General features: G+C 40.0%; 1 protein-coding gene across 8 annotated transcripts in view; it reads right to left on the bottom strand.

Annotated features, from left to right (window-relative positions):
• The window catches only part of ANKRD46 (ankyrin repeat domain 46), a 35487-nt gene extending 13779 nt beyond the window's left edge, over nucleotides 1-21708 (bottom strand). The window contains exons 1-2 of one of the 8 annotated variants that reach the window (XM_010330867.2): nucleotides 21621-21691; nucleotides 2558-2719 (exon numbers count right to left, since the gene is read on the bottom strand). The gene's annotated coding sequence lies outside the window, so the exon portion shown is untranslated. The other 7 variants (XM_074386800.1, XM_010330864.2, XM_003943023.2 and 4 more) reach the window with 7 other exon arrangements.

The raw sequence follows: 21708 nt of genomic DNA, 5'->3' as shown, positions 1-21708 counted from the left end.
AGAATGCATATTTTTCATATTATAAATGGAGGCTAGATCCCAGATTATTCGACAAAAGCATTTTTAGAAATGAAATACTATTCATAATAGAAAAAAAATAAAAGTTTAAAAAGCTAATACTTACATTTAAACCATGCATATAAGAAAAAATATTTCTAATCTACTTTGAATTTCAGTACTTAAATCTCTTTAAATCTGTTCCCTTCCCTGTCTCTTTGGTGTGAAAGCAAACCTGGCCCAAATCTATCTATGATCTTCTTTACGTCGCTTGACCCTGCTTCCCCTGAACTGTGGTGCTGCCCCACCCAGACTGCACCCCTCGGCACTGAGAGAGACTACGAGGGCACCCTGTCTGCCCACTGAACTCTTCTGTGGAGGGACTGTGGAAGCAGGGTCATAGGCAGGCAGTAAGGACCACAAAAATAGCAATATTCGTTCATAAAACAAACATTTACTGTGTGCCTGAAAAGTGCCAGATACCATGCTATCAAGTCCAAATTCCACATTCCTGGTCAGGTTGAAACACAGGTTAACTTTTTACTGGTCATCCATGCTCACCATTATCAAACCTCTGTGAACAAATTTATAAAGGGAAATAATTAATGGCCTTTTACAAAGCTCCATTTACAATACGTAAGTTAGGTTGTGTCATAAGGGCTTTCAGTGCTAGGCTGGAACTGATGACAATGGCTGACAAACTGTATGTGAGAACCAGTGTCAGTAAATGCCATGAGGACATGGTGATACACAAAATACCTCTGCTCTTCATTTCCCACTTTTGTGATACTACAGTTAGCAGTTTAGACAAACTTCATATCATGGAGCCACTTGATTTGACTTCCTTAGACAAATACTCTGTATTTACCCAAAGCCTCGTATTTTCTTCTCTTGTCCTGACCACTACAGCTCAGTTTTTAAATGAGTACAGTCTGTCTCTAATGTATGATTTGGCTTCCATTTTCAATGTTAATTAAAATGGTGCAAGTGGGTTATTCTGAATGTGGTAGAGTTCACGTTATAGAAAAAGAATAAATTTTGTTTTTCATCTGGAGATAGAATTATAGTTCATATGGTTATGCCCCAAATAATCCTAATGTTCTCTTAAAGCCACAAGAAAGACAATGCTTCTGCTATTTTCTTTTTCTTTTCTTTTCTTCTTTTTTTCTTTTTTTGAGACAGAGTCTTTCTCTGTCACTCATACTGGAGTGCTGTGGTATGATCTCGGATCACTGCAACCTCCACCTCCCGGGTTCAAGTGACTCTCCTGCCTCGGCCTCCCCAGTAGATGGGACTACAGGCGTGTCCCACCATGCCCGGCTAATTTTTGTATTTTTAGTAGAGACGGGGTTTCACCATGTTGGCTAGGCAAGTCTTGAACTCCTGACCTCAGGTGATCCACCCACCTTGGCCTCCCAAAGTGCTGAGATTACAAGTGTGAGCCACTGCACCAGGCCTGTCATTTTCTTTTGATGTGACAATGGCCCATAAGAAAATACACTTGAACAAATTACAGATTTGTGCGATTTCATATTAATATTAAACAAATTCATTAGACTAAATTACTAGAAACCTGCCAAGAAAACTTCCAAGACCTCAATTAGACCTCACCAGACTCCAGGTTTTGGCCATTATTAAAGCTTCCACAAGCATTTGTTTGTATGTGAACGTAAATCTTCATTTCTCTGGGATAATGATCAGGAGAGAGAGCAACCAGTGAGTCTACAAAGGCCTAAAGATTGTGACTAAAAGATTGCTGACCATGAAGGTGTCTATTTTCCCCATTCTAGATCATCTTTGGAGTCATTTGTCTGGGTATCAGGTTATTTAAGAACTTGCAGGACCGGCCGGGTGCGGTGGCTCAAGCCTGTAATCCCAGCACTTTGGGAGGCCGAGGCGGGTGGATCACGAGGTCAAGAGATCGAGACCATCCTGGTCAACATGGTGAAACCCCGTCTCTACTAAAAATACAAAAAATTAGCTGGGCATGGTGGCACGTGCCTGTAATCCCAGCTACTCAGGAGGCTGAGGCAGGAGAACTGCCTGAACCCAGGAGGCGGAGGTTGCGGTGAGCCGAGATCACGCCATTGCACTCCAGCCTGGGTAACAAGAGCGAAACTCGGTCTCAAAAAAAAAAAAAAAAAAAAAAAAAAAGAACTTGTAGGACCAAACATTTGCAAGGGCACAGGTGGATGTACTAGTATTTACCAAAGTACCAAAGGGAGTGTTTAGTAAGAACCATTCTACAAACAGATTTAGAGGCACTAATAAAAGTGTGAATAATGAACCAGTAATCTTTTGAGATTCACTGAGGAATGGATGTGAAACCTAAGTAAACATAATGAAGCCTGCTTTTAGAGGTGGAAAAAGTAGGGGGGAAAGATATGTGATAGTCTGACTCTCCTGAAAGGCACTACTCTTAGGAGTGTACCATAGAGAGACAATTTTCTTCTTGTCAGATGCTGTTAAAAGAACTTGGCTACTCCACCCGGCATGTGTATGGAGCTGGACTATCTGGGTTTGAACCCCAGCTCAGCTACTTACTAGCTGTATGACTTACCACTCAAAAAATAAGTTATGATTCTTTTCAGGTTAGGCACAGCTCTGAGGAGACCGTCCTCCACCGTAGAGCAGCTTGCACAGAAAGCCTGCGTAGAGCACTCATCCCCTGGTAACAGAGCAGCTTCTGCTAGTGGGGTGACATCTAGTGGGGAGTAAAGACCTTCAGGAAAGAAAAATAAAAGAACTGGTTCCTTCAACCATAGTGCTTTAAGTGGCAGGGTGGGGCTTCATATTTAGTTTATGTATTTCCAATGTGCCATGTGCTGCTGAAAGTTGTCAAGAAAACCAGAGGAAAAACCAGAGTCTAGTGCAGGCGTTCCCAAACTTTTCACACAGGGGGCCAGTTCACTGTCCCTCAGACCGCTGGAGGGCCGCTACATACTGTGCTCCTCTCACTGACTACCAATGAAAGAGGTGCCCCTTCCTGAAGTGCGGCGGGGGGCCGGATAAATGGTCTCAGAGGGCCGCATGTGGCCCGCGGGTCGTAGTTTGGGGACACCTGGTCTAATGCAAGAACAGTCAATAGGGGAATAACCACGCCCCAGAAAGCATGCTGGTTGCTGACCAGGGCCCTGGTTCCCAAGGAAAAGTGTCCATAAGGAGCAGTGTCCATTGACTGGTTCAGAGGCAGACAAACTGGGATTGTTAAAAGCGGAACTTTGGGGGTCAGGTTTTAGCGGGCTGATGCAGCCTGACATTTAAGACTCCTCTCTGTGCTCTGTGGCACTGCCTGAGAGACTTGATGAGGATGGAATCATCTCACCCTTTGAGATAACGTGGTCACTTAGACCTCAACAGCAAGAGCTTTTTATGTCAACCAGCGCAAGAGCTATTTATACATATGAAAAAACTGAATCTATACTGAATCTATATACATATGTACAGACTTACTTTCTTGTCATTATTCCCTAAACAATACAGTGTTTGGTTGTCCCAACCCAAACAACAATAAAAAGGTTTTGATGGAAGCTTGTGATTCACCGACTTGATGAAAAGTCATGCCTAATTTTCTTTAATATCTCAAATTCTGCATCCATAATCTTGAGCCAATCTATAAAACTTTAAGATATAATAGTATGGTTAAGGACTAATGGGGAGAATATGTTCTATTAATATATACTTATGATATAATAACTAAAAATTGTTCTATATCCAATATCAACAAGAATACATAATAGACTGATTTTTCATTTGGAAAGCCCATTTGGAAAAGCAAGACTAAGTACTACATTCTTGCTTCAAATGGACTGACTACATTATGCCTACACCGGTAATTTTGGTCAGAGATCAAAGCACCAGACATTTCAGCAAAACGCAAGGAGACAACGGCATAGCTGGAAAGATAGTCTATCAGATCTTATTGCCTTTGCCATTTTCTAATGTCAACGAAAAGTACTAAAACTGAAAAAATGAATGATACACAGTAAATGAAACCCCCCAAATTTAGATTCTATCACTTGGTTATTCTTATCCTTTTAAGAGAATATAGCTGTTTCAAAAAATAGCCTCAGAGAACTATAAAACAAAAATTTCCAATGAAGTCATTAAATCCTAACTGCTAGTACTTTAAAATTACTGTTCTTAAAACTTGAGCTCTGCAAAAATCCAAAGTATTGGGCAAGGAAAAAAGCCATGTTGAAAAGAAATTTCGCTCTGAGCAACTAAGAATTTTAAGAATTTCAAATCATTCCCAAAACATTAACAATATATTTCTTCAGTCTGCTTATCTTCAGCAGCTATTTAAATAGCAACTATTTCTCTAACAGAGTAACCTTAATTCCCAAGGCTCACAGATATTAATGAGTCTAGCGCCATACTGCTTTAAGTGGCAGGGTGGGGCTTCATATTTAGTTTATATATTTCCAATGTGCCATGAAGTTGCTGAAAGTTGTCAAGATCATCAGAAGAAAACTGTTCAGATAAAACTTTCTTGGCTTGTTCACAATTGTCCTAAAATTCCTGCCAGAATATGTTTCTAGAAGGCGAGAAATGGGTCTGATTTGTCTACATATACTGGCTGACTGCGATGCCTGGTACGTTAATTTTTCTTGGAAGTCCAGACATAGGAAAATCCAATAATTCTTTCCTGAATGTACACTCAATTAAGTTCATTGTTACAGGATTTTAAAGTGATATTTTTTCTTATGATTAGTTCTGCAGTGCATTGTAAGAATTTTTAGAAAATAAATATGAAAAAAGAGAAGAAACTACAAGTTGCACACAACCATGAATCAAATTCACAATTCAACCAACCATGAATCAAAAATATTTGGAGAAAAACTGAATCTATACTGAATATGTATACATACGTACAGACTTTCTTTCTTGTCATTATTCCCTAAAAAATACAGTGTAACAACTACTTACGTAGCATTTACGTTGTGTTAGGTATTTTAAGTAACCTAGAGATGATTTAAAGCATATGGAAAGATGTGCATAGGTTATATGCAAATACTATATCATTCTGTACCAAGGACTTGAGCATCTGCAAATTTTGGTATCTGCATGAGGTCCTGAAACCCATCCCCCAAGGATACTAAGAGATGACTGTATTCTATGTAAAGTACTGGAATTTTATTGAATTCCTTAGCACATTGAACAAGAATTTCTCCTGTATTTTTCCTATTACATAGATTCATTGACATTTTTGGCTAATCAAAATGTAAAAAGAATTTTGTGATGCAGATGGAAGCTGTCTAATGCATGGCTGTGGAACCAGTCCCTGACTGGTCAATCTTGATGCAATGCTTTCTTTGCTCACTGTAAAACTTCTAAGATTCTTTTATGGTTCATCCTCAACTAAGCTGGACTTAAGATCCTTATTTCTCTGTTTTTTGGAAAATTATATTAGAAGGGCCTAGGAAGTAAATTCTCACTGATCATATGGCTAGGACCCCAATTTTTAACCTTTCAGTGATCTGTCCTAAATAAAGACAATATATGTGAATATTTACTTGGATTCTTTAAAAAAGGAAAAGGGTTACTCTCTTTCTGTAAGAAGAAAATAAAAGAAAGAATTAAGAACAGTAGCCTTTTAGGATATTCCAGTACTATGAAGAACATTAGAAGAAAGAAATTTATAAGCAGAACCTTCTGAGTTTGATTTCCAAGGCTCAAAAATAACAGAAGTTCAAATTTTTGGAGCAACTTCTAGGCAGATGTGGATCTACTATACACAGATATATTTTTATTTTATATCCAACTTTGTAGCAAACACATTTTGTGGTATTTCCAACATTTTAATCTAATGTGGTTGTATCTAAAATTCTTAATTCTGTGATGTCTTCAATACAAAGCTATCAATAATTTCATAATTAAAACTATTAATACAGTAAAGGTGAGGTTAATTTGAAGTATATGAATTACAGAATGATACTTAAAGAAAGGCCCCTAGCCAGGTGCAGTGGCTCACACCTATAATCCCAGTGTTTGGGAGGCCGAGGTGGGAGGATTGCTTGAGCCCAGGAGTTCGAGACTAGCTTGGACCACAAAGCGAGACCCTGTTTGTACAAAAACAACAAAAAGGCTAGTTCATTGTGTTAAGTTCATATAATAATTAAGACTCAGTCAGATATTACTTAGCCGATGTTCTTCTGGAACTAAGCTTAATTAAAACAGAAAAAATTTTTTCTTGTTTATGTGTTCTTCTGGAACTAAGCTTAATGAAAGCAGAAAAAAAAAATCTTGTTATGTCTGCTATTACTATGCAAATAATTGCTGGGCAACAGTTGTGATACACAATATTCTACATTTATTAAGTTATATTGCAGGCACAGTTATAAGTGTTTTTCCTGTAATAACTCACTTAACCCTCATAGAAACCCTACAAGGTACATGCATACTATCATTACACTCATTTCATGAGTTAAAAAAAAAAAGTCAGCCGGGCGCGGTGGCTCAAGCCTGTAATCCCAGCACTTTGGGAGGCCGAGACGGGTGGATCACAAGGTCAAGAGATCGAGACCATCCTGGTCAACATGGTGAAACCCCGTCTCTACTAAAAATACAAAAAATTAGCTGGGCATGGTGGCGCGTGCCTGTAATCTCAGCTACTCAGGAGGCTGAGGCAGGAGAATTGCCTGAGCCCAGGAGGCGGAGGTTGCGGTGAGCCGAGATCGCGCCATTGCACTCCAGCCTGGGTAACAAGAGCGAAACTCCGTCTCAAAAAAAAAAAAGTCACTAAGTTTCATAAGATTTTTTGTTTGATGAATTCATCAAACATAACATAAGGGAGAACATTAGTCTAGTGTGCACATTCTATATAACTCTTTATAAATTATTTCATTCAAAGTGAACTTCTTCTTAAACTTTAGAAACAATACCTGGAAATGTCTTTTACTTTATAGAAAATAGTCTAGTACACATAAGCCAAATTAACTCTTTTATTTATTTATTTTTTTATTTATTTATTGAGACGGAGTTTCGCTCTTGTTACCCAGGCTGGAGTGCAATGGCGCGATCTTGGCTCACCGCAACCTCCGCCTCCTGGGTTCAGGCAATTCTCCTGCCTCAGCCTCCTGAGTAGCTGGGATTACAGGCACGCGCCACCATGCCCAGCTAATTTTTTGTATTTTTAGTAGAGACGGGGTTTCACCATATTGACTGGGATGGTCTCGATCTCTTGACCTCGTGATCCACCCGCCTCGGCCTCCCAAAGTGCTGAGATTACAGGCTTGAGCCACCGCGCCCGGCCAAATTAACTCTTTGTAATCATCTCATACAAAGTAAGCTTTGTAAAGTGTGGGAAAATAGAAATAAAATATTTTTGGAAAAGTCTTCTACTTCACAGGTGACTAAATTCTTAGACTAATTATTCTCAAGTACTTCTTACTGGCTGGGATAACAAGAAAACACCTAGATTTTTCTTTCTCCAACAGGAAATCAAAAAACACCAAACAGGGATTTCTAATATATTTCTGGCAATATTTATATTGATTATTATTTGTTTGCATTATTAAAGTTAGTTACAATTCAACTTTTAGCAACCTTTTAGCAAAGGTTAAATTAATTGTTCACAAAAGGAACAGTGGTTATTTTGGATATTTTATTTCATTCTAAGATATTAAAATCATAGAATGTAATTCTCTACTATGTAATTTTACCATGTTTAAAATTCTTAGCAAGGGACTTCCTCCTCAGAAGGTTTCCAGTTTATAATCTATCATTACATAATAGTTGATTCTTTAAAATGGTTTTTTCTAGTTGCAACAGCACTTTATTTATATGGCCTAAGGGTGCCACCTTGTGGCCTGTGTAGGCTTCAGGTTCAACTTCAGCATCTAGTATGGCATAAAGGGAGATGATGGTACCTCTGAAGTTTCTCTGTGCCATCTTGCAGTTATTTACCATAATTCTAACTGTGAATTTGTAAAAATCCAAAGTTGGGATGAAGTTCAATTTTCCTTTTAAAAAAAGTTTATCAAGAAAATTAAAAGCAAGGCCGGGCGCGGTGGCTCAGCCTCTAATCCCAGCACTTTGGGAGGCCGAGGCGGGTGGATCACGAGGTGAAGAGATCGAGACCATCCCGGTCAACATGGTGAAACCCCATCTCTACTAAAAATACAAAAAATTAGCTGGGCATGGTGGCGTGTGCCTGTAATCCCAGCTACTCAGGAGGCTGAGGCAGGAGAATTGCCTGAACCCAGGAGGCGGAGGTTGCGGTGAGCCGAGATCGCGCCATTGCACGCCAACCTGGGGTAACAAGAGCGAAACTCCGTCTCAAAAAAAAAAAAAAGAAAATTAAAAGCAAACATATGATTACAGGCCTATCCAGAAATCTAAACCTCATTAAACCCACCTTAGGGGACTTTAAAAGTGCTACTAAATGGCGTTCTAACTTATTCATTTATTGTGTTGTTTCGAAATATAAGAATTGCAGTTTTTGCAAAATATTCCTTATTTTCTAAATAGTCTGCAAAATTTAAACCAGACTTCACCCTAAGTAAGTTTGAAGGTATGAGATTGTATTCTTACAAGAAACTTAAGTGTAGTCGTCATGTGTCACTTAATGATGGGGATATGTTCTGAGAACTGCATTGTCAGGTGCTTTCACCGTTATGTGAACATCACAGGATGTCCTTAGGTTCTTACACAAATCTAGAGGATGTAGCCTATTACATGCCCATGTCATACATGACTGTATTTCCATAAAATTCTAGAGCTGGAAGGGCCATCCAACATCATTTAACTCAATCCCATAATTTTACAAAGAAGGGCACTAAGACCAAAAAGGCTGTGACTTTGCTACTTTACACGCTACCCCTCATCCCCACAGGCTCTAGTCCTATTCACGATTCACTGTCAAAATATAAACTGCAGTCATGCACTGCATAATCACATTTTGGTCAACAATGCATATATGAAGATGATCCCATAAGATCAGAATACAGTATTCTTACTGTAACTTTTCTATGTTTAGATACACGAATATTTACCACAGTGTTAAAACTGCCTACAGTCTTCAGTGGAGTAACAACCTGTATAGGTTTGTAGCCTAAGAACAATAGGCCATACCATATGGCCTGGGTGTGCAGTAGGCTCTGCTATCTAGGTTTGTGTAGTAAGTACAGTCTACAATGTTTACACAACCATGAAATCATCTAATGGTACATTTCTCAGAATGTGTGTGCCTGTCATTAAGCAATGTATTACTGTACATCATCTTCAACATAATAGTTTATTTTTCACAATTCTATTGTAATTTGTTCCTTTCCAAGCTCTAGATTATGTGCTAGATGGGTGCAAGCATGTACTGCATCCTTCACACAAAACACATAATTACAGTGGGTGGACAAGGGCCCTCCTCCCTATGCTATAAAACCCCAGAGGATCTAGTGGACTTCTCTAAGGTGAGGTCTGATTGTGTGTGAAGCTATGAAAATCACTCTAGTCTACACTTATCATATGTACATTTACGGCCTAGGTAAACCTTTAAAATTCAGAATTCCTTATGTATCCTTATTAGACCCACATCCCACCTCACTCACTCTGACTTCCAGGGGAACTCATAAATAAGAAGGATATACAACAAAAGACAACCAGACAGCCGACTAAGGAGATGACTTAGCCAAACAGTGTTTCTAAAATGGCATGTTTGTAGAATAGACACGAAATGACTGAGAAATGTTTGTAGAACAGACACGAAACAACGGAGTAGATGACTCACATGTGGGGCATTAGATGTATTTCTTCTCTCTCCACTGGAAATGTTAATTTAATGCTGAGACCTCTGGTATCAAGGAAATAAATACTCTTATATTTAAGGGAGTTGAGAAGTGTATGAGGCTTTAAAGGGAATCTGTGGCTCTTTTCCTGGACTGGGGGTAACCTATTTGGGGAAGGCATCTTTTTTGAAAAGAAAGTAGGAAGTACATGCTTAGAAATGGCTCCAGGTTCACGAAAGAAAAACAGGGATTCCCTGCCCCCAGATTTTCTAGCCTAGTTTATGAGGACAGAGATAAAGAAAGGATTATAGGCAGAAGCTGTAACTTCTGGCTAGCACTTTCCTCATGCTGCTAATTAGGAAGGGGTGGGGCAAGAAGTGGAAGACACCAATATTCTAAAGCAGAGCTCAATCAGCAGTCCAGATAACTTCTTCAGTAGAGCATCATTTTAAGCAGAACACAATGAATTACGGCAATTCTCTTTCTGACTGAGCCCTAGCCTCTAAACACAGCCTCTCCTATTAAAATGGTGAGTCTGAGTTGGCTCAGTTTACATGTGTGTACTCAGAATTCTGGATAATCTTTCAGAACTAGGAATAGAGGATGACAAGTTCCTGTATCAGTTTCCCATGGAGCTGTTTTCACAAACTGCCCAGAGACCTGCCCATTGTGACTAACATGGGAAAGAATGGTCAACGACTATGGATCTTAAGATTTAATAGCTACATGGCTCTTCCGATTTGCTGCTTTCCAGGAAATGTCTTCAATAAGCAGGTGTTTTTGTTTAAACACTATCAATTAAAACTGATTGCTAGAAACTACAAACCTTACTTTCCTTCTAATTCTTATTCTCAATCTCAAAACCATTTAATATTTTGTTATTTGTTCTGTAGCAAATACTAGGGAAATTGGGAATAATTTTGATTTGTTCCTGCCTAGCCCTCCAATTTCATCTTTAACCATTTCCCCTTCTTGCTTTCCGTACTCCACTCCTACTTGACTCCTTTACATTCCCTGAAGCTCCTTCCTGCCTCAAGGGTGCACTTACTTTTCTTTCCGCTGGTATGTGCTTCACCTGGATGAAGACTGGCTGGCTCATTCTCATCACTCAGGTCTCAGTTCAAATGTCACCTACTTCTCCCCATGTTACTTTTCACATCACCCTGCTTCCTTTGTTGGCATTCTCATCACGATCTATAATTTTCTCATTTACGTGCTGATTCACGTATTGTACATCTCCCCAGTTTGAAAGTAAACTTTGAAGACATGAGTTTGTCTTGTTCCACACTATCCACAGTATCTCGCATTATCTATTACATACTAAGTGCTCAATCTGTATGTTTTCTGTTAAGTGAATGTATAGTCCAAAAGTAAATTATGCATTCAAACAAATCTTTCAGTAGAGCCTGGAAGTCAGTGTAAATGCTTAAATAATGACAATGAAAGTGAAGACATTCACTGATGGTGGCCAAAAAATATAAACTAAAAATGTATGGCCCAAAGGGGTACCAATAAAACTGATATCACATTTAAAAAGCAACCATGTTCATATGACTACTTCTTGAACATCTTTTAAGGTCCAAGAAATAGGAATATTTAGAAACATTTGTTGACTCCTTCCATAAGCAGGTACATATTAGATAGAAATACAATATGACATACACCTATGTATCCACAAAAATTTTTAGAAATAAGAATTTTTTTAATTAAAAAAATTTTTTTAAAATCTACCCAGAAATGAAAAAAAAAAAATAGAAAAGAAATACAATAGCAATTGGAAAGCAAAATAATAGCTTGGGTTATTTCACACTTATCCAACATGGGAACACTAGCATGAATACTGGCTATATTATTTTTTTTAATTCTGATTTTTTTTAAGAGATGGGGGTCTCACTATGTTGCCCAGGCTGGCCTCAAACTCCTGGGCTCAAGTGACCCTCCTGCTTTGGCCTCCCAAAATGCTAGGACTACAGGTGTGAGCCACTGTGCCCAGCCTGGAATGTTTTAAGAAGTTAAACGTTCAACACATTTGAAGTAAAAAATCAGTAACATTTCAGAACATTAAAAAAACCATAAATTTATAAAAATACAAGTGTTAAACATACATTGTCATTCTAATATAAATTAGGAAAAGAATAAAGTGAAACATTTTAAAAGAAACCATATAAAAATGGAGAAAATTTAAACAATGTCCAGCAGAATTCACCAGTGAACCCACCTGGGCCTGATCCTGTTTTAGGTCATAGATTTTTTTTTTTTTTTTTTTAATTTTGTTATTTTCTTTCTGGGCTCAAGTATTTGCCAGGTTATGGATTTTTTATTAAATTTCTCGAATGAATACAGGCCTATTCAGATGGTTTATTTCTTTTTGTGTGAATTTTGGTAGATTGTGCTTTTCAAAGAATTGAATTTCATCTATGTTATCAAATTTGTGGGCAGAGAGTTGTTCATAGTACTCCTTTGTTATCCTTTTAATGTCCATGGGATCTCTAGTGATGTCCTCTCTCATTTCTGATATTAGCAATATATGTCCTCTCTTTTCATAGTCTGGCTAGAGGCTTAGTGATTTTATGGATCTTTTAAAAGAACCAGCTTGGGCTGGGTGCGGTGGCTCAAGCCTGTAATCCCAGCACTTTGGGAGGCCGAGGCGGGTGGATCACGAGGTCAAGAGATCGAGACCATACTGGTCAACATAGTGAAACCCCGTCTCTACCAAAAATACAAAAAAATTAGCTGGGCATGGTGGTCGTGCCTGTAATCCCAGCTACTCAGGAGGCTGAGGCAGGAGAATTGTCTGAACCCAGGAGGTGGAGGTTGCGGCGAGCCGAGATCGCGCCATTGCACTCCAGCCTGGGTAACAAGAGCGAAACTCCGTCTCAAAAAAAAAAAAAAAAAAAAGAACCAGCTTTTGGTTTCACTGATTTTCTCTACTGATTTATCATTTTCAGTTTTATTAATTTCTGTTCTAATTCTTATTTCTTTTCTTCTACTTACTTTGGGTTTAATTTGCTCTTCTTTTTCTAGTTTCATAAGGTAGAAGCTTTAGATTATTGATTTTGGATCTTTCTTTTCCAATACATGCATTCAATGCTTTAAATTTTCCTCCTCTAAGCACTGCTTTTGCTATATCCCACAAATGTCAGGCTATGTTTTCACTTTCATTTAGTTCAAAATATTTATTAATTTCTGTAGAGATTTCTTCTTTGACTTATGCTATTTACAAATGTGTTAATCTCTAAGTATTCAGCGATTTTCTGGCTATCTTTCCATTATCAAATTCTAATTTAATTTCTTTTGGTCTGAGATTAGATATTTCATGATTTCTATTTTGGCCAATTCCAAAGCAGCTCTAGCCTCACTCATTACTTTGTGCTTGTACTCTATAGAGATGGTTACTATTCTGACTACATTGTGGAGCTTTTTTTTTTTTTTCCTTAACATCAATTATTGCCATGTGCCCAAACATTAATATATTATTTTGACTGAAAATCAACTATGTGTTTTTAATTCCCTCAGATGTCCACTGCCTAACTAGACTCCATTCCTACCTGTTCCATTGGTTTCCAACTCTATCACTTTTCACTGCTCATATGCTTTGAAGGGGTCAATCTTCATTATTTAAAGCCATGTAACATATCACATTCCCCTAGCTATAGAGGTTTATTTAAAGGTGAGCAAGTGACCAGTCCAATAAAACTCTGCTTGGAATGCCAGAGAAATACATTCACTTTATTTTTCTAAAAATATGATGAGTAAATGAGACATTTAAATTGTTTTTGTCATTCTGATATATATTTCATAGACAGCAAGTATACAGTGTGAGGCAGAACAGATAAACAGGGCCAAGCCCTGAGCTTTTCATATTATAGGTATCAATAAAGTATCTTTTTAAGACAGTTTGAATTAGGTTTTCTGTTACTTAGAACAAAATATAAATGACACAGAATCTGAAGTGGTCATTACTATTTGATTTCCACTCACATGCTTCTGTTATTGCTTCCTAAAAAGGAAAAAAAAATATTGTTTGTGGTACATGTTTCAGCAAAAGACAAAGGTCAAAGGAAGGGTGAAGTCCACTGATACTTAACTCTGTGAGAAGGAGTTGAATTAAGGCCTAAGAAATCTCAGGTTCAGCATAGGAGCTTGAACACTGACTGAGGGCTGGGTAAATTCTAGGAACTGATTGAGGAGATAACCTGAAGAACAAGTTAAAAAGATATTCTGAATAAACAAGTGAAATAAAAATAACCCTATTATGGAAAAACTCTTTTATAAGCAATCTACAGTTTCAGATGTGTTTAAAAAAAAAAAAAAAAGACCGGGTACGGTGGCTCAAGCCTGTAATCCCAGCACTTTGGGAGGCCGAGGTGGGTGGATCACGAGGTCAAGAGATCGAGACCATCCTGGTCAACATGGTGAAACCCCATCTCTACTAAAAATACAAAAAATCAGCTGGGCATGGTGGCACGTGCCTGTAATCCCAGCTATTCAGGAGGCTGAGGCAGGAGAATTGCCTGAACCCAGGAGGCAGAGGTGAGCAGAGATTGCGCCATTGCACTCCAGCCTGGGTAACAAGAGCGAAACTCTGTCTCAAAAAAAAAAGAAAAAAATTAGCATTAACAGTCAATGGGTAAAATACAGACAAAAGACTGAGGCTCTCCTAAGGCAGAGAGGCAGATTTAAATTAAAGCCCAGTACTGCTGGGCTAGCGGAAAAAACTGACTGATAAAACTGCCATCAAAGTTAAAATGTCTATATAAACTGTTTAAACAAAGTCACATTCAGAACATTTTTTTTTTTTTAAATTAAACTTAAGCGGGCCTGGCACAGTGCTCAGGTCTGTAATTCCAGTACTTTGAGAGGCTGAGGCTCTAGAGCACTTGAGGTCAGGAGTCTGAGACCAGCCTAGGCAACATGGTGAAACCTCATCTCCATTAAAAACACAAAAATTAGCTGGGTGTGGTGGCATGTGCCTGTAGTCACAGCTACTCAGGAGGCTGAGAGAGGAGAATCCCTTCAACCCAGGAGACGGAGGATTTAGTGAGCTGAGGTTGCATCACTGCATTTTAGCCTGGGAGACAGAACGAAACACCATCTCAAAAACAAATGAACAAACAAAAACCAAAACAAAACAAAACTTAGGCTAAGAAAAAAAGGCATCATAATTTAATTAAAAAATATATAGGTTATTTGGCTAGTTTTAATATGTTTAGCTTAAAAAATAAAATACAGAGTATCTCATGTCATAAAAATCCAATATGGAAAGGCAGCTAAATAAACCATTTCTGCTCTTGCATTTGTTTCTGATTTACTCGGCACCGTACCTAAATAATAATGTGCACAAATCTTTTGATTGTATTTAGAAATTTATTAAAAATATCACTTACTGGATAGGATTTCTATGGCATATGTGTGTTTAAAGCACCACGAGAGAGCTACAGACAGGAAAGCTGTCCATTTGTAAATCAAATTAGTGTATACCTCCTGTTTATTCAACATGTTTTAGTCTTGGAATTGTTTCTCTAACAGTGTACTGGCAAGTCAGACATTACATTATTTAAGGTTTCTAAACACCAATTTGGTGGAGTTCTATCCCTGTTAATGAAGGGAAGCTTCAGAAAACCTGAATAGCACTTTAGAAAGTATCTAATTTGGAAAATAATGATTCCTTTGTAACTGATTTTGGTTTTAAAGTTTACATTGGTAATTCTAATGTCTGTTTACCAGTTTAATTTTACAAAGTACTTGGCTGGGTGGAGTGACTCACACCTGTAGTCCCAGCACTTTTGGGAATCTGAAGCAAGAAGATCACTTGAGCCCAGAAATTCTAGACCAGCCTAGGCAACACAGTAAAAGCCCATCTGTACAAAACAATTACTTTGCATGGCGGTATCTGCCTATTGTCCCAGCTACTCAAGGCCTAGGCAGGAGGATCACATGAGCCCAAGAGGTGGAGAGTGTATTCAAGCATGATTGTGCCACTGCACTCCAGCCTGGGCAACAGAGCCAAACCCCATCTCAAACAAAACACAAGGAAAAAAAAAGTACTTAGCTGGGCGCAGTGGCTCATGCCTGTAATCTCAGCACTTTGAGAGGCCGAAGCAGATCACTTGAGGTCAGGTTCAAGACCAGTCTGGCCAACATGGTGAAATCCCATCTCCACTAAAAATAAAATTGGCCACGTGTGGTGGCATGTGTCTGTGGTCTCAGCTACTCACCAGGCTGAGGCAGAAGAATAGTTTGAACCTGGGAGGCAGAGGTTGCAGTGAGCCGAGATTGTGCCACTACACTACAGCCTGGGTGACAGAGTGAGACTCTATCTCCAAAAAAAAAAAAAAAAAAAGTACTTATCACCAAGACATAACCATAAACCTAAGTTCTAATAAAAATGAAAGTTATTGCCGGGCGCGGTGGCTCAAGCCTGTAATCTCAGCACTTTGGGAGGCCGAGGCGGGTGGATCATGAGGTCGAGAGTTCGAGACCATCCTGGTCAACATGGTGAAACCCCGTCTCTACTAAAAATACAAAAAATCAGCTGGGCATGGTGGTGCGTGCCTGTAATCCCAGCTACTCAGGAGGCTGAGGCAGGAGAATTGCCTGAACCCAGGAGGCAGAGGTTGTGGTGAGCTGAGATCGCGCCATTGCACTCCAGCCTGGGTAACAAGAGCGAAACTCCTTCTCAAAAAAAAAAAAAAAAAAAAAAAAAATAAAGTTATTTTAAATAGAAATCTTTTACAAACATCACAATAGTGTCTTTTATAGAATGCCTAGACAAAACCCAATTCTCTATTTTCCTTATAGGAAATCTAGAAAAAAATCTTTAGTAGAATGGTACTAGTATAACAAATTCAATATTATGGTTATAGTCTCAAAAGTTCTTTCATTTTTAAAGGATAAAAAACAAAAGAAAGTCAACATGGAGTCTGAAAAAAATTCTACACCAGAAGCAAAGAAGAAAAGCATACCACTGAGAATTATTTACAATGAGAAACTGAAAAAAAATCCAGAAAAACACTGTGCTCTCAGTGACATACGAAAAATTAAGAACTCAGGGTGGGGGAAAAATAGTATTAGAAGACTGAGACTTTTACAAAAAAGACCATGAGTTAAATAAAAACACAATAAAGATTTAAAATCCAAATTGCAAGCAGTAAGGAAATCAGTGATGGAAGGATCTAACTTAAGAAGCTATTCAAAAGAAAAAAATTACAAAGAATGTGTGAAATGACAGCTAAGAGAACTAGAAAGGAGAGCCAAACCATGAAAAATTCCTAGAGAAAAACACAAGAACAGAACAAAAGGCAACAACTTCGTATTTTCCTCAGCTAAAAAAACCAAAAAAACAGATTTCAATGTATAAAGGACCTGTCATCTTTTAGATAAAATTAATGGATTTTAAAAATCCGTAGACATAGCCCTAAACTTTGAAATATTCTAATCATTTTACATCTGCAATGCAACAGATGGCTGTATTTGCTATGGAAAAGATACATTTGTCCAATCAGGATGGTGTAAATCTGGTATTTTACTGCATACCTTGATTATTTTGTATTTGGGTTTGGACATTAACTTGCTGAGGGCAGAAACAAGAACCTGAACTCAAGCCTTAAGATAAAAATTGCATTCTTTTTATACACTTACTACCTTTTCAAACTATGCAGTGGCTCAATCATGGCTCACTGTGACCTCAATCTCCCGGGCCCATGAGATGCTTCCACCTTAGTCTTCCAAGTAGCTGGGATCATAGGTGTGTGCTACCACACCCAGCTAATTTTTACATTTTTTGTAGAGATGAGCTCTCCCCATATTGTCCAAGCTGGTCTCGAACTCATGAGCTCAAGAGATCCTCCAGTCTCAGCCTCCCACAGTGTTGGGATTATAGGCATGAGCCACTGCACCCAGCCCACCCAAGCCTTTTTATGGGCTCTGAAATGCATTACATAAAAGGGATGAGCTTTATTGGTTGAGAAAGTATACGTTATTATTATGATTAGCAGTAGTATAGCTATTTTATTTCCACCAGTCATTGATAAAACAATCCAGGTGTAGTAGCTATTAATCAGTAGCTTAAATTAGAAATAAAAATTATTGGCCGGGCGCGGTGGCTCAAGCCTGTAATCCCAGCACTTTGGGAGGCTGAGGCGGGTGGATCACAAGGTCGAGAGATCGAGACCAACCTGGTCAACACGGTGAAACCCCGTCTCTACTAAAAATACAAAAAATTAGCTGGGCATGGTGGCGCGTGCCTGTAATCCCAGCTACTCGGGAGGCTGAGGCAGGAGAATTGCCTGAACCCAGGAGGCGGAGGTTGCGGTGAGCCGAGATCGCGCCATTGCACTCCAGCCTGGGTAAGAAGAGCGAAACTCCGTCTAAAAAAAAAAAAAAAAAAAAAAAAAAGAAATAAAAATTATTTACTATGGGAATTACGACAGTGCTTTCAAATAACTGACATACAAAAAATGTGCAGCTAACCTCTTCCAAAGAGCTGCCTGTAGTTGCAGTCTATTCCTTTCCTCCTGTTGTCTGTTGAAATCACACCAACCAGGTTTTCTTCCTCACTGTCTCCTGAAAGTGCTCTTGCAAAGGTCACCAAAGACCTTCCTATTACTAAATCCAATGGTCATCTCCTAGTCTCCGTCTCACTTGACTTGTCAATCAGCAGGAGGTGACACAGCTGGCTACTTTCTCCCTGAAACACTCTTTATTTGGCCTTCGGTACTCGCCTCTTTTTCCTTCTACCTTCAAAAGCCTCTCCTCTGCAGTCTCCTTTGTAATTGTGCATCTCTCCAATTTCTGAACATGGAGAGCCCTAGGGCTCAATCCTCATTTCCTTACACTAGATCTCGTAGGCTCATGGCTTTAAATACCAGCCTTCCATGCAGGGGTGGCCAAACTTTTGGCTTTCCTGGGCCACATTGGAGGAACTGTCTTGGGCCACACATATGTTACACTAACAACAGCTGATGAACTTAAAAACAAAAATGCAAACAATCTTAGAATGTTTTCAAAACGTTTACAAATTTGGGTTGGACAAGCTTGCCTTAGTGACTCCCAAATTTCTATTTCCGGCTGGACCTTTCTCCTCAACTCCAGTCTCCATAATCCCACTTGAACAGGCATCTCAAACCTGACTAAAACTGGCTCCACCTACCTTCACATTCAGTCTTCTCCATCTAAGTACACTGTAACAAAAGCCTTCCAACAGCTCAGGACAAAGGCCACAGGGTCATGCGTCACCCTTTCTCTCATCAGCACATCCCAACCATCAGCAAATCCTATCAGCGATACTCAAAATACGAAGGCTTCTTACTGCCTCTCTTACTACCCACCTGGTCTAAGCCACCATTCTCTCTGGCTTCAATTACTGCATCAACCTAACAGGTCTCCCTATTTCCAGCCTTGCCCTCACAGTCAACTCTGAACACAGCAACCGTAGTGATCTTTTGAAAACCTTAATCCAGATCCCCTCACTTCTCTGCTCAAAACCCTCCAACCACCTCCCTTCTCACTCAAGAGTCAAAGCAAAAGTCCTTACCTGGGCCCATTAGCTCTCTGACCTTGTCTCATCCTCCTTCCCTCCAGGTGCTCAAAGCCACTGGCCCCCTTGCTGTTCCTCCAACAAGACTCACCGGTTCTGGGTTTTTGCCCTTGCTTGGTATGCTCTTTCCCTAGATAGCTGCATGGCAGTCCCCCACACCTTCCGTTTTGCTAGTCTTTTCCATGGCACCAGACTGCACCTGTCCCTTCCTTGGGGCTTCCTATCCCCTTTTGCTACTTTATTTTTCTTCTTAGCAACTGTTACCATGTGACTGGAGATATCTTAACTTTCACAAATGTTGTTTATTGTTCCCACCCCCACCTTCTTCCAGTGACAATGTTAGCTCCTGGAAGACAAGGACTTCATTTTGTTCACTTTCATATACCGAGGGCTTACAACAGAGCCTGGCCATGGAAGGCACTAAACATACGCTTGCTATGTGAATGCCGAATATGGAAATTCTTAAATTTATAATAGACAAGGTTAAGAAGTCTGGGACTACAAAACCCAACTTCTTTCCATAATGGGAAATACAATTTCCCCTTTTGACAAGGAACTGTGAGAAACCTTTATTTTCCAAAGTAAAACAATTTGCTCTAAATAACTTGCCAAAAATTCCTCATCACTTCACAGCCTTCAATGCCTTTCCTATATTCTGCAAAATATTAACTTACTGTCATCGAAAAATCTTTGATTTCCCGCTGGTCCTGCTATCATAATATTGCAAAGGCAACGTGAACTCACTAAAAATGGTATGGAAACATAAATAATGAAGAAAAGTAATAAAGTGTGTTAATAACCAAATAAATCCATCTCTATTTCAAATCAAAATTGTACTGGCATAATGAGAACCCCAGTCCAAGTTTAACTTTATTATCACTGTAGTCCTTAATACGCTAACATTTTTCTTATTAAACTCCTTTTAAATTAAAAAGGACTACATATAGGGCTTCTGCATATAGCCATGAAAACTAAAAGCCAGAGAAAAATCAGTTCAGGCTACAAATCTAATTGATAAACAAAACTCTTAGCACTACATGTTTGGCTGGATAACAGAAGCAGGGATACTGAAGTAAGGGAGATGAGGCCAAATCTCGCTCAGCCTTTGCTAGCTGTCTGACCTTGGACAAGTCAGACTCTCGGCGGCTCAGTTTCCTTATCTGTATAATAGAAATGGTACCTGATAGGGTTGCTTCAAGGATTAAATAAAGGTGCCAAGTATTAAAAGCAATGGCACCATGTCTGACATAAAACAATCACTGAAAACAGCTATTACTGGCCGGGTGCGGTGGCTCACACCTGTAATCCCAGCACTGTGGGAGGCCGAGGCGGGCGAATCATGAGGTCAAGAGATCGAGACCATCCTGGCCAACATGGTGAAACCCCCGTCTCTATTAAAAATACAAAATTTAACTGGGCGTGGTGGGCGCCTGTAGGCCCACCTGCTCGGGAAGCGGAGGCAGAATAATCGCTTGAACCCAGGAGGCGGAGGGTGCAGTGAGCCGAGATGGCGCCATTGCACTCCAGCCTGGCAACAGAGCGAGACTCCGTATGTAAAAAAAAAAAAATAAAGAAAACAGCTATTACTAGAACATAAAAATAATCCCTACACCACTATATTACAGCTCTTTAAGAACCTCCTAGGTGCCACTGTCATTTTTTAAAGAGTGAGAAGTGTTACTATTCAATGGCATATTTTTTCTTTATGATGTTCTGTAGCCAACTCCGAATACCGTGGAACGTTTTAAAAAACAAATGTTTTTCTCTTGAGGTACTGTTGGGAAAACCTGAAAGAACGATCTGCTTCTCCGCATTGCACGCCAATTAAGAGAGGAAGTTTGCGATTACCTGAGCCCTAAGTGGAAGGTGTGCAAATCCTGCCTTTTAACACGGGCACCCCGGTGCCATGTGCCATTCTGGACAGCTCACTCGCCCCAACAGCTTGTCCCGGCGCCTGGACTCGGGGCTCCTCCAAGCCCACGCCGCTACAGCACCGTCTCGCCCCGGCCGAGCAGCTGGACCTGCGGCGGGGCTTCCGCGCTCACCCCCGGATTAACCGCGAGCCAGCGCCGCCCAGGGGCTCCCGGGACCACAGCCATAACCCGCAAGCACAAACGAGAACCCTCGCAGGCCTCTCCCGACCCTCGGGAACACACAGACCGCGAAGACGCCCTCACCAACCCGCGCTCGCTTCCTCGGCCCGGCTCCCTCCAGTCGCCGCGGAGGTGCGGGGAGCTCGGGCGCCCTCTCCCCTCAGGACCCTTGGCCAGGCCTACTGGATCTCCAGTCCTACAGGGACGTTGCGGGAGGTATCAAGTGGCTCTCGCCCTGGCGCTGCTCACGGGCCCGAGGTCAGGTACCTGCGACTCGAACGAGCAGCAAACACAGCAGCAGCTACGCGGCGGCGGTGACTGGCGAAGGGGAGGGGCCGGCCAGGGGCAGGCGGAG

The sequence above is a fragment of the Saimiri boliviensis genome, chromosome 15 (genome assembly GCF_048565385.1).
Source record: "Saimiri boliviensis isolate mSaiBol1 chromosome 15, mSaiBol1.pri, whole genome shotgun sequence".
NCBI classification, from domain to species: Eukaryota; Metazoa; Chordata; class Mammalia; order Primates; family Cebidae; genus Saimiri; species Saimiri boliviensis.
Note: the sequence above shows the minus strand (reverse complement) of the source record. Positions and strands in the feature narration are given on the sequence as shown.